The sequence below is a fragment of the Sycon ciliatum genome, chromosome 3 (genome assembly GCF_964019385.1).
Source record: "Sycon ciliatum chromosome 3, ocSycCili1.1, whole genome shotgun sequence".
NCBI classification, from domain to species: Eukaryota; Metazoa; Porifera; class Calcarea; order Leucosolenida; family Sycettidae; genus Sycon; species Sycon ciliatum.
The window spans coordinates 40,772,418-40,785,022 of NC_088645.1; positions in this window are offsets into that span (position 1 = coordinate 40,772,418).

Consider the following 12,605-nt stretch of genomic DNA (forward strand, 5'->3'; position numbering starts at 1 on the left):
GGAGCACGATATTTCGTCTGCAGTGATCTTGAGCAATTTCGTCGGGATGCCATCGTACCCAGCCGACTTCCGGAAATCAAGAGCGGAAAGGAGTTTTCTGACCTCCTCCTGGGTGGTGATGATTTCCTTCAGTTCGCTTCCGATGATGCGCGACACGCCAATCTCTGGCACGGCTTCAGTTGGTCCGGAGACGGACTTCTGGCTTTCCGAAATGAAAAAATTGTTAAACGCTTCCGCCTTTTCTCCATCTGATCTAAGTACGAGGAGCGGGTCCGGAATGTCCAACATGCGTCGTTTGCCCCTGTGGTCATGACGCGTCAGGTGGTTTTGGGCGTTCGGCAACCAGCCTGTACAAGAGAATCGCATCGCTGCTGGCTGACAAGCGCAATGAACCCTATGCATATCATGGCATGCATTTGTTAAGCGCCGCATTTCCTTTGCCCTCCTAAGGTCCTGTATAGTGTGCCTTAGAGGGTCTAGAACATTATTTGGAAATATCAACAAAGAATTGATCAACAAGAGCCTCCCGCCACGCCGGTGGTTTCTGAGGCAGCTAATGCTGTTTAGTATTTCTTTCCAGAACTTCATTATTCAACGGAGCATCTGGTAAAAGGAGTGTATTTGTGCAGGCGTTGTGGCAGGATTCCTCACTGTAATTATTATCATGACAATATCATAGCGGCATGCAGGCATAGTGGGATGGTCTAAGACCATGATTGAGAAACAGAGTCCTGCTTGGAAGCGGAATGATTTTTTCCAGCCGTGCCGCGACCCGCAGTTAATTGGGAACTGTGGGCCTGGCAGGCTGGCACTAGGAGAACATGGTTGCAGTGAATGGAATTTTCGGTCTTTGACCGCTTTCTGGTGAGCTGATCTACTCACCTCCCACCGCTTTAGGAGCTGCATCTGCGCCTTGATCCTTGAAGGGTGGTGGCGTTCCTACGGATGCGGAAACCTCGGTTTCCAGCCGAGTCTCACGCAAACCGCGTGAAAAAACATTGCTCAGTGCTGCCACATCAAAAAAACAAAATAGAAACGAAAAACACACACAGTGCAGCCGCCAATTAATATTTGGAGGGGTGTTAGCTCAGGCGTTGGACGCTGCGGAAGTCCATTTGAATCCGCATTGGATCACTCTCGTCTCGTACGCCTAACGACGTTACGTATGGCAGTTGCAGTGCTGCCAAACCGTCCGATTTTTCGGACAGTGTCCGATTTTTGAAGGCTCTTCCGAAAACCGGTCCGAAAAAGGAAACGTCCGAAAAGCAGCCAAAATGTCGGAGATCATTACTTTCCTATGCAGAAGTCCTGTACTTTCACTTTTCAGCGCAACTGAAGGCACAAAATCACTGTACATTTGCTTCTAAAAAGGCTAGCGCTTGGCTGTGGAAGTGCAAAGTAACATGCCTGGATCAGGCTGGATGGCATGGACACTGACAGTCTGTACAGAGTCAGTGTGCGACCACACTCATCATTACAAAATTCATGACAACTCTGGGGTTACCATGGCAACGAAGCGAATTTTCATGGTGTTTTAGGCGATATTTTGAATTCTCTGTAAAAAACTAGTGGTGGGTGCTTTGCGATTTTGTGTAAAATGTGTAAAATAAGCCCCTGAACGGACGAGGAGAGCAGTGAATTGCTTCCGCAGGGCCTTTTTGGACGACGTCAGGCCGTCTTGCCATCACTAAAAACAATAATGAAGGACAGCAGGTCACGGAATACACTCGTGAGAACGAAAACATTGCTGCGATGCTATGCTGCCTATCCAATTCTACAGTATGACACAGCCACCAGTTACAAATACAAAAACACGGCTTTGTAAGCATACGATGCAGTTGACAGATTAATATCTATCCACTAGCAATCCTTGAAGTGATATCTATCAACTTGAGAACATTGATGACCTGATATCCCAGTTAGTGATGCCATTTTATAAATTTGTAAAAATGACACACCAATTATTTGGATCCTGAGAATACTATGAAAGTAGGACATGATTCAAGACACGTTCGAAAGTGGGATAATTCCCATTTTTTGAGACAACGGGCATGAAGGATACAACAATTCATTTGGACGTAGCTTGCTTAGAAGTGGCTGAAAAAACGTCATTTTACAACCATGTTAAAAAAGCCAAATCACCTCGTACATATTCAAAATCGAAAAACATATTGTACTTGTAGTGGTGCTGAAGTAACAATCCGTTAGTCTGCATCTAAAAGAAAACTTGTACATTGTACAATCATGTACGTCGGTTGGCGTGGCGCCGGTTTGAATCAATATTTATATAATTATTTTGCCCGCTTCCATCAGTCGACGACTAACAGACATAACAACGGATTAAGAGACATTCCAGTACGCATCTCAACTGTACAAGAATGCACTCAGAGACAGCGGATACAATTAGACCGTCCAGTTCTTGGAAGGACGAAAGAGTGGGAGAAAGAAGAAACAAAGCAGTCGACACCGGAACATTGTATGTACATTACCTGGCTCAACCCACCATTTAGTGCAATAATGTGTCTACGAGCATCGGTCAGCGATTTTTACAACTCGTCAACAAGAACTTTCACAAGGGATGCAAACTCTCCAAGATATTTAACCGGAACACACTCAAGGTGAGTTACAGTTGTATGCCGAATGTCACCACCACCACCATCAAGCAACACAACAATAGTATCCTCCGCAGCCACCACCAGAATAAGACGAAGGATGCGAGAACCTGTAAGTGTCCCTTGGAAGGTAACTGTCTAACATCGTGTGCATTGTGTGCAGGGCACAGGTGACCGGGACTGAGGGAGCGACATCAAGGAGTACACCGGATTAACGGAAGGGACATTCAAGACAAGATTCAACGGTCATCAACATACCATTTGCCACAGGAAGCGTGAGACCTCAAAGAAACTGTCAAGACATAATTATGTGGAGACTGAAGTATGGAAACCAACCATACAGGATCAGGTGGTCTGTTGTGAAGAGAGCCGCATCATACTCTAACATCTCTCGAAGCGCTGCAACCTGTTTTTGGCCGAGAAGCTAGAGATTGCCTGGGCTGACAGGACCCGCTCCCTCAGCAAGAGGTCAGAGCTTGTGTCGAAGTGTCCGCATGAAAACAATTTCTACCTCCATAACTTTGCCAGCTAGATCAAGTGAATCTAGCTGGCAGACCTGCTACCTATTTGTTTGTGTGTGTGTGTGTGTGTGTGTGTGTGTGTGTGTGTGTGTGTGTGTGTGTGCGGGTGGGGGTGGGGGGGGGGGTGCGCGGGTGCGCGCGTGTTTGTGTGTGCATGCGTGAGAAAGAGTGTGTGTGGGTGATTGGATGAGTGTGGGTGCAATTATGTGTGTGGTGGGTGTGAGAATGAGCGGATGAGTATTATGGGTGTGCGTGTGTGTGTCAGTGCGTGTGCGTGTGTGAGAGAAATAATATGTGTGTGCATGTATGTGTGTGTGATATTTAGAGAATGTGTGTGTGTGTGTGTGTCTGTGTGTGTGTGTGTGTGTGTGTGCAGTGGTATGTGCAGCGATTTCCAATCGATAGATTGCGGGTTCGATTCCCGACGATTATGGTCACACACGTCTTTCTTCTCTTTCTCAGACTCTTCCTGGCTTTTCTTTCATTCTCCTGGGTGGTTACCAACAGCCAGTGCATGCCGGAGTATGTGGTGTGATGTGTGTGCGGGAAAAAAAAAATGAAAAATGAAAAAGACCAAAAAAGGGATTCACTGGCCAGAAAATGTCACTCCAAATAGCTGTATGGTGTAGACCAGGCTGAATAGTGACGGTCAATTCTTCAGCCTTGCAAGCTGTTGAATGGTGTAATCCCAGCACAAGTTGCTATGGCTTCTGCCGTAGCATTGCTATCATCGCCTCCGGCGATGGGTGTCAAAGGTCAAAGGTCAAGGTGTGTGTGTGTGTGTGTGTGTGTGTGTGTGCGTGTGCGTGTGTCCTATATGGTGCAGTGGTATGTGCAGCGATTTCCAATCGATAGGTTGCGGGTTCGATTCCCGACGATTATGGTCACACACATCTTTCTCATTCTCCTAGCTCTTCTTTCATTCTCCTGAGTGGTTACCAACAGCCAGTGTATGCCGGAGTATGTGGTGTGGTGTGCGTGTGTAAAAAAAGAATGAAAAAGAAAAAATTAATAGGGATTCACTGGCCAGAAAAAGCCACTTCAATCAGCTGTGTGGTGGATGCCAGGCTAGAAGATAGTACGGGCAATCCATCAGCCTTGCAAGCTGTTGAATGGTGTAATCCCAGCACAAGTTGCTATGTCTAACATACCTGTTCGCTATCCTCGCTTCCGCGATGGGCAGGTCTGAGGTGTGTATGTGTGTGTGCGTGTGTGTGTGTGTGTGTATGTGTATGTGAGAGGAGAGAGTTTGGGTGCGTGAGAGTATGTGTAAGAGTGTGGGTGTGTGTGTGTGTAATGGTGTGAGCATGTATGTATTTGGCACTTAAGTCCCCAGCTCTGTTCAATTCTATTTTATTCACACCAAAACTGCTGCTGCTGCAAAGACCCAAGTCTGAAGACTTAGCAACTTCTCGCCTGCACTTGACTCCTGCGCTATGATTCCCCTCAGTATTTCTCACCTTGCTCCCCCTTATGGTCAGGCTGCCCGTTTTGGAACCATCAGTTGTCATTTTCCTGTGAGAGATTCTGGTCTATATATCTGGATGGTGATAGAATTTAAATCGCAATGAAAAGGCAACCTTCGCCAGGGCATGATGGCGGGTCGGACCCTGCCAAGAAGTGCAGAGCGGCGCCTGGAAATCCGGTAGCTGGGAATCTTGGCGAAATGAGCGAAATGACGTCGCAGCCAATGGAAACTAATAGTCGGCGCCAGGAGCCACCAACTCTCAGTGCTGCCTCTGAGGAAGACTTGGACGTAAGCGAACCGTCGCAACAACCCACCCCGACCTGGGACGAGGATGACCTGCCGCCAGCTGTGAAAGGCCTCAGAGAGTCGCTGCAGGCGATCTATACAAACCTTCGATTTGTCATTGAGGGTGGCGGCGGCCGGGGATCAAGGTGCCTTTCGATGGACGAGGTGTACGCCAACTTGCAGGTTGTTAATGTTGTCCACACGGAACTGAGTGACGGGATGCGAGATGCTGAAAAACTCGGCACAGCCGCCAATATGGGGCAGCTGGCTCAATCCCTCGCAGACGCAGGAAGGCAGCTACAGAGAATCGAACTTGCCCACATCCTGAGCGCCAGGAAGCCCATGCGTAGGGGCGTACACAAGGAGACGTTCCGCACCATCGCATTGTCATGCGCTGGAGGTGGCAAGACACTAATGTTCACGAAAAAGGCTCCCTTTGACTGGGCCCTGGGTCGCATATGGCCAGAGATGGTGTTGGTGTTTGCTCTGAAGCTACGTCTGCCCTCCGTCCGACAAGCCACGGGCATAGCGGAGCTACTGGCCTTGGAAAGCCATGATATTACGTCTGACGAGGAGCTACAAGAAATCAGGGAGTTTGTGCGCAAGCATCCGGAACACGTCTGTCTTGTTCTCGACGGACTTGACGAAACGCAGCTAGCTGACTGCAGCCAGTATATCAAGGACGTCATCACCGGTCAGCGTCTGCCCGGCATCCGACTCGTCATCACCACGCGCTACTCTGCAGAAGCCGTGAAGCTTATACAACATCCGGAAATCGTGTTCCACAACTACCTAGAGCTGCTGGGATTCGAGCAGGAAGATCGTGAGCAGTTTGTACGTAACATGCTGCCTGAAAAAATCGCAACAAGTCTACTAATGAATCTGAGCAGAAATTCACACCTCGCGGCGATCATGCGCACACCGTTCTTTGCCAAAGCGATGTGCGAGCTTTACAGCGACACGGCAGACCTTCCCGACAAGTACGGCGGCTCCATCTTGCAGTCCATCATCATGGCCGTGGCGCAACAGCAGCAAAAGGAGCTCCAGGATGGACAGCGGCACAGCAACTGGGACAGTGTGCCAGATAATACCAAGAGCGCAGTCTGCAATCTCGGTTTTTTCGCCTTCCAAATGCTTATCCGGAAGAAAGTCGTTTTCACTGAGGCCGACTTCACGACATTTTGCCTCTCAGCAGAGGCACGTGCGCTTGGTCTGCTGGTGACATGTGGCACCGCCTTGGCACCTGATTTTGCTCTGTGGAGCTTTAGCCATTTGTTCTTGCAAGAATCACTGGCTGCACGATTTATCGCCAACTGTACTCCCGACTCCGCCGATATTGCATACCTGGCTAACTCCATTGGAGGTTTCACTGGAAGCCTCGACAAGTTCTGGCTGTTGCTTTCCACAGAGCTTAAGAGCGAATGTGTCGAAGTCCTGATTGAGGCCGTGCTGAATCCACAATCGCAACCACCGGGGCAGGACTCCAGGGCTCAGGCGGCAAGCCCGGAAGGCATCATCGTCACACATTTCCTGTTTATTACGCTCGGCGATGTTGGAAACTGGGCCAAACATCTTTCCACGATTCTCTCACTGGACCACGCCGAGCGGCTTGCTGAATGTCTGCTGGGTGGTAGAATTGGTCTATCCGCGGCTCCTCGTGTTGTCAAGGCGACTATGACACCAATGATCGAGATCACCAGCAAGGGGTTTCTGGATGCGCTGCTGCTTCTGTGGACTCGCCTCGTGCCCTGTGCCAGCACACAGATGCTGTACGACGCTCTGGACAGCTTCGCACCGGGACTGGCCATTCGCTGCTTCGAGATTACCCCAGAGTCGAAAGTGGATCCTCCTCCGCTTCGCGACCCTTCCGCTGAGCCATGCACTACCTATGCAGGGAACAGGTCAGAAGAACGCCGTCGACGTATTCTATACGCCTGCTGTATCTTTGCCGATCACGCCAGATGTCCCGGCAGCAAACTTAGTCGCATACATAGTCTTGAACCGACGCTCCATCGGTACGGCCTCGACTTTGAGGACATACATTTGACCCTCTCAGATTGCCAAGCTATAAGCATCGTTCTTCGGCACCACCACAAGTCCGTCAGCCGTGTGCTTCTTGGAGGCTGTGGTATTGGCGATTGTGAGTACGAGAGACTTAAGGCTGGCTTGTCACTTTTACGTGGCCTGACCGTCTTTCAGCTCCACTTTAATCATCTGACAGATCGGTCGGCAGCACACATCGGCGACATTATCCACACCAATGCATCCACCCTTCAGCGCGTCTCCCTCATGTCAAACCCGGTTTCGAGCAAGGGCAACGCTTTAATCCATCGGAGCACCCCCGCTGTGCAGCAGCTTGAACCTACTTGTCCTCAGCAGCCAGTCCTGCACAAACGTAGAACAGAACGTACAAGTTCTGTCCTGGATACTGGCTGCATGTAAAGACCTCCATAACGTCGTACTTTACTTCTACATGATAGGGGGACTGGGATTACTGGGCATGATGCCACTGTGGACGGCACTGCCGCTGAAAAGCTTGGCCTTTCATTATCCTAGTTTTGCCCCGATTACTGCTGCCGACTTCTGCTGTGTTCTTCAGTACCAGAAAGCGAGTTTGGAGGTGCTCGGACTTTCTTTTCCCAGAATAACAAACGCTTTTGTAAGGAGCATCCTCAGCACACTCGGCTATTGCCGACAGCTGATCTCGCTGTTCCTGTCAGGATGCACGGTGTCAGCAGATACATTGTTGGCTCTGGCAATGCTTCTGGCAAAGTTACCCAAGCTCTCATTGCTATCGCTGACTCGGAATGATTTCCGGGACGCAGGAAGAAAAGCAGATCTATTTGCCATATCCGTTGCATGCTGCTCCCTTAAAGTGCTGCGCATGCCGGTGGAGGCCCTTGTAGCAGTACAGCTGCGAGAGGCGCTAAACACTATCTACAGAGCCGACCTGAGCGTGCAGTAGTGTGCATTGTAGATGAGGGAAGCATGCTCAATACTCAGTAATGGTGCGCTTTGCCAGAGATAGACTGCGAAGTCAGTCAATATCTCTCTCTCTCTCTCTCTCTCTCTCTCTCTTTCTCTCTCTCTCTCTCTCTCTCTCTCTCTCTCTTTCTCTCACTTGATCTCCCTCCCTCCCCAGCTGCATTTCTATTGATGCCTGGTCGTAGGCTATGATTCCGAGACCTCCGGTCGGATGAGCCTCGCCAACCACATCGGCACATCGCCCCTTCTCCCCTTTGTCTTGTCGTCCAGTGTCATTTCAGTTGTCCTCTTCCCCTGATTATTTGTAGGGCTGTGTTTTCTAGTAAAAAAATGCATGTGTGTGGTCTATCAAATAATTCTCACCCACTCTCACTACCCACATGTACCGGTACATGTACCGGTATAATATGTACGCATTCATACAGATTGAGTACGCATCCAGTCGTGTCGTCTCACAGCAAAGTACACAGAAAGCTTGGAGAAATTCGAAGCGCGTTTTGCACGGCCATACCCAAGCTAGCGATGCTCCAGTCTCTCAAGTATAGGCGACACTGCATATGTTTGGTTACGCTGCATATGTTTATCTACCACCACCCTAATTACCCGTCGCAATTAGTTTTAGTGTTTCTAAAAGTGCTTGGCGGCCTAACAAAATCATTTCACCTAAATACAAATCGTTATCAAAGTCTGTGTTCCTATTTAAAACTTCCGTACTTTGGAACTGTTTACCATCGAAGATGACAGATGCAGACTCGCTGAATGAATTAAAGAAGAGTTTACGTCTATGTTCACTCGAGTATGCCCATAGAACATAGAACATAGAACATAGAACATAGAACATAGAACCACTGGCATTCCTGCACCTCACCAGTAAGTGTACATCACACTTTCCTGTTATTGTCTCATTCCATGTGTCTCTACCCACCCTCTGTTATTCTACCCCCCCCCTGTTATTCTACCCCCTGTTATTCTACCCCCCTGTTATTCTACCCCTCCTGTTATGCTACCTACTGATTATCGCACAAGTGGAGAACCCCTGGATAGGCTACCCGTCTCTGGGCCATACTTCAAATAAAGATAAGAATATCAATAAACTGTTGAACGGTACCTTTCGGCTGTTGAATAATACAAGAATCTAACTCTCCTCCTCCATGCGCTCTAAAGCCGACCATTGCTACCCTCGGTAGCCATTACTCACACCAATAACTTCAAACAACGAAGGGGTCACGGGTAAAACATTTCCTTCTGACAGCTGTTTCGCCTATCAAAGGCTCGTCGGAGAAGGTGATACTGATATTGTAATTGACATGGCATACTGATTTTATACGGTGTAATTATTATGGGCGCAAGAAAGAAACTAGGCAAGGTGTAACACTGAGAAGTTCCAAGAATATTCTCAAAGCCCTTGGTTCTAGGAAAATAGCAGGTGAGAAACTGTATTCGTCCAATCACAAGCTGCTAACATTTTGCATGGATCGATAATGCAGCACAGATACAGACTACGAGCGTGTAAATTCGTAACTGATCATGGAAAAGAAAAGAGTTTTGGCAAGCAATTAAACAAGCATATTAATATTTAAAAACATTATTATGAATACTGAACGCCCTCATGCTCACTTGAATGGTCGCAGCTCAACAGCAGAGCCCTAGCCCATGCATTACAGGACGGCATGCACGCACCACGACGACTGTCCCCGCAGAGTCCCCAAAGTCGTTCTCTCGAGCGACAGACCTCCGCTGGCCGTTACACCACGCCCGCTGTGTGGACCGACCGGTTCCGCCAGCGCTCGATAGCGACACATTCTGCTTGCGGTCAATGGCAGCCTTTATCAGGTATCCCATGCTGAACGAGATAGTGACGGGTAGTGCGGACACTGGACAGCATCTTCTCGGCAGTGTCTGTGACTGCAAGAGCCAGTGACAGGGCAAGCCGCAAATTGCGGGAGGCAGTGGAGATCAGAAACGATGACCCAGAGATCAACACCAGTGCTGGATGGTCATTACTCTAAAACAGTCACACCACACTGGTTATCTAGGTGACAGTATTTTCCGGACAAACACTGACATGGTCACATTCGTGTATTGCTCGCGAGAAACCTGTTCAGACATTTCTCAAGTTATCTGGTGACATCTGCGCTGTGCTAACTTATTACCAACACCCAGCATATGAGTCAGTGAAAACTTGTGATCTTTCACTAGTTTTAGACATGTCATATTCCCAGCACTGAGGTGACATGTGTAGTCATAGAAATATTATCAACATCTAAGAACACCAAATTAGTGTATCTAACTGCTCCTTTGCAGACTTCCACTTCATATTGCATCCTGATGATGGCAATTTGCCGAAACGTTAAAAATGATTCTGTGAAATGAAATGAGTTGTGAATTTGCAGTGCCCAGGGAATGAGCATGTGTGCTCACCAATTCTCTTCGAAAATTAACAGTTGCACAAATATGAGAGTACCTGTGGGTGCCTGTGGAGCGATAAAATGCTTAAACTTACAAGCAAACAGTGTAGGATACATGCAACGGGCTACTGGCACTGTGTAAAGACTAAGTGGTGGTTCTTAGCAGGAAGGGGGTGTACGAGTTTGCTCTCCCTGCACTTCTGCTATTTCTGCTCCTATTTCTGTTGGTTATTGCACAAGAACTCTCCAATTTTAAGTTCCGATATTAGCAAATGTTGGGCTTTTTCTGAAAATATGGATGCCATTTCAGCAACTAGCACTTGTTTTGGCACGGTTGCGGAACGCATAAGTTGCGAAACATTATGGCTTCTTTGGGAAAGGGATAGGCTACTGCACAGTCACGGCTGCTAAAATCCAGTGATTATGACTTCGTATCATGAATGATACATGTACGCAGAGTCAATGTCCGCACTACCCGTCACTATCTCGTCCAGCATAGGATACCTGATAAAGGCTGGTTCACTCGCCCCTTATGCTACATGTACTGTATCCGTGCGAGAAAGAACTTTGAAGAAGACGAGTTCGAGCATACGATAATGTATTCTACCCTGCCTTTCACTGAAAACACTGTCTGCATGACCTCCGAACCCTTTACCACCATCACTGATCAGGTGGTGCGTTGTACAAGTAGTGTCACGTACACATAACAATTCTGTAGCCTACATACTGAACTGTGGTACAATCATGTAGCTATGCTCCTACCTCCGAAAGGATGTTAATGCCGGCAACATCCGCCGGTGCCTAGTGAGATTTAGAGAATGAGTGTGTTCGTGTTTTTTTCCAAGCTAGTTCGGTAGATGTGCATACTTAGGCCAGATAGTGTTGTGTCCGTTGCCAACGGGCTCGGCTGCTTGAAGGTGTAATGTTGTACCTACCACCTTTGTTGGTTCCAGGGTTCATATACTTCGAAGTACTTTCTATTTGAAGTATACATACCTGTTAACCATGGACTGCTTCTGGCTAGATTAACTCTTGGGTAATCAATGGTGCCAGTGAAGCTTATATCAAATCCACACTGATCTAGCCACCCACACTAGTAGCAAGTATTACCGTCAATGGGGGCAGGGGTAACTGCAGTTGGATCGCGGGACGGACACCCTGATGCCGTCAATCCTTTTTCTGCACCTTGTCCTCACCCACTTACTGAGGTGTGGTGAGCCCATAAGTGGGATCATTTTCAAGTCCACCCTAGAGAATTGTGATTATCCGGCATGACACCACTGTGGAGGGCATTGTCGCTGAAAGGTTTGGCCTTCTATGACTTTGGTTTGACCCAGACTAATGCTGCTGACCACTGCTGTGTCCTCGAGCACCAGAAAGAGAGTTTGGGTGCCCTCGGACTTTCTGATCGCGGAATAACCAACGCATTTGTGAGGAGTATCCTCAGCACGCTCGGCTATTGCCAGCAGCTGACGTGGCTCGCCCCCGCCAGGATGCCAGCTGTCCACAGATGCATTGTGGCTCTGGCATCTCTCCTGCCAAAGTTACGCAAGCTCTGCATGCTATCGCTGCCTCGGAATGTTTTCCGGGGGGGGGGGGGGGGGGGGCGGGAGAAAAGGCCGATCTATTTGCGACATCCGTTGCACGCTGCAAGTTCCTCAAGGAGCTGCGCATGCGGGTAGAGGCCCTTGTAGCAGCACAGCTACGAGAGGCGCTAAACGCTATCTGCAGAGCCGACCTGAGCGTGCAGTACCTGTATGCCTGTATGCTGGCTGGTAGATCAGGGAAGCATGACCATACTAAAGTCGGCTTTTCCAGAGATCGACTGCTACGTCAGTCATGTACTCATATCATGTGTGCCAATCATTTCGCACCACATGTACGCATGCATAATACATTTGTATGCTTTGGCGCGGCATTTAGTCCTTTATTTTAGTTTCTACCGCCCACAGCCGCACCAAGTCCTTGGCTACACAAAATGAAAACCTTTCCAAATCTCTCCAAAATAAACTTTAAATTCTTTCCAATTTTTATGCCCTTCGTTCTTTTTTAGATCTGCGTCACAAGTACTTGATTCCCTGCTCTTGATTTCCATAAGATCCTGCATAGCAGCGGTGACTCAATTTTCCGCTCTCTTGATACTGTAATCTACATCAGTACATGTAACTGGTACAATACATCGTCATACTACTATATGCATACACATGTTAAAAAAGTAAATTATCGTATCCGTTCCCGAAGGGAACTCACGACGGCCGCTAACACCCGATAAACCCTAGCGGCAGATGCAGCGCCTAACGGTGGGGGTGAGTGGGCAAGTCTCACA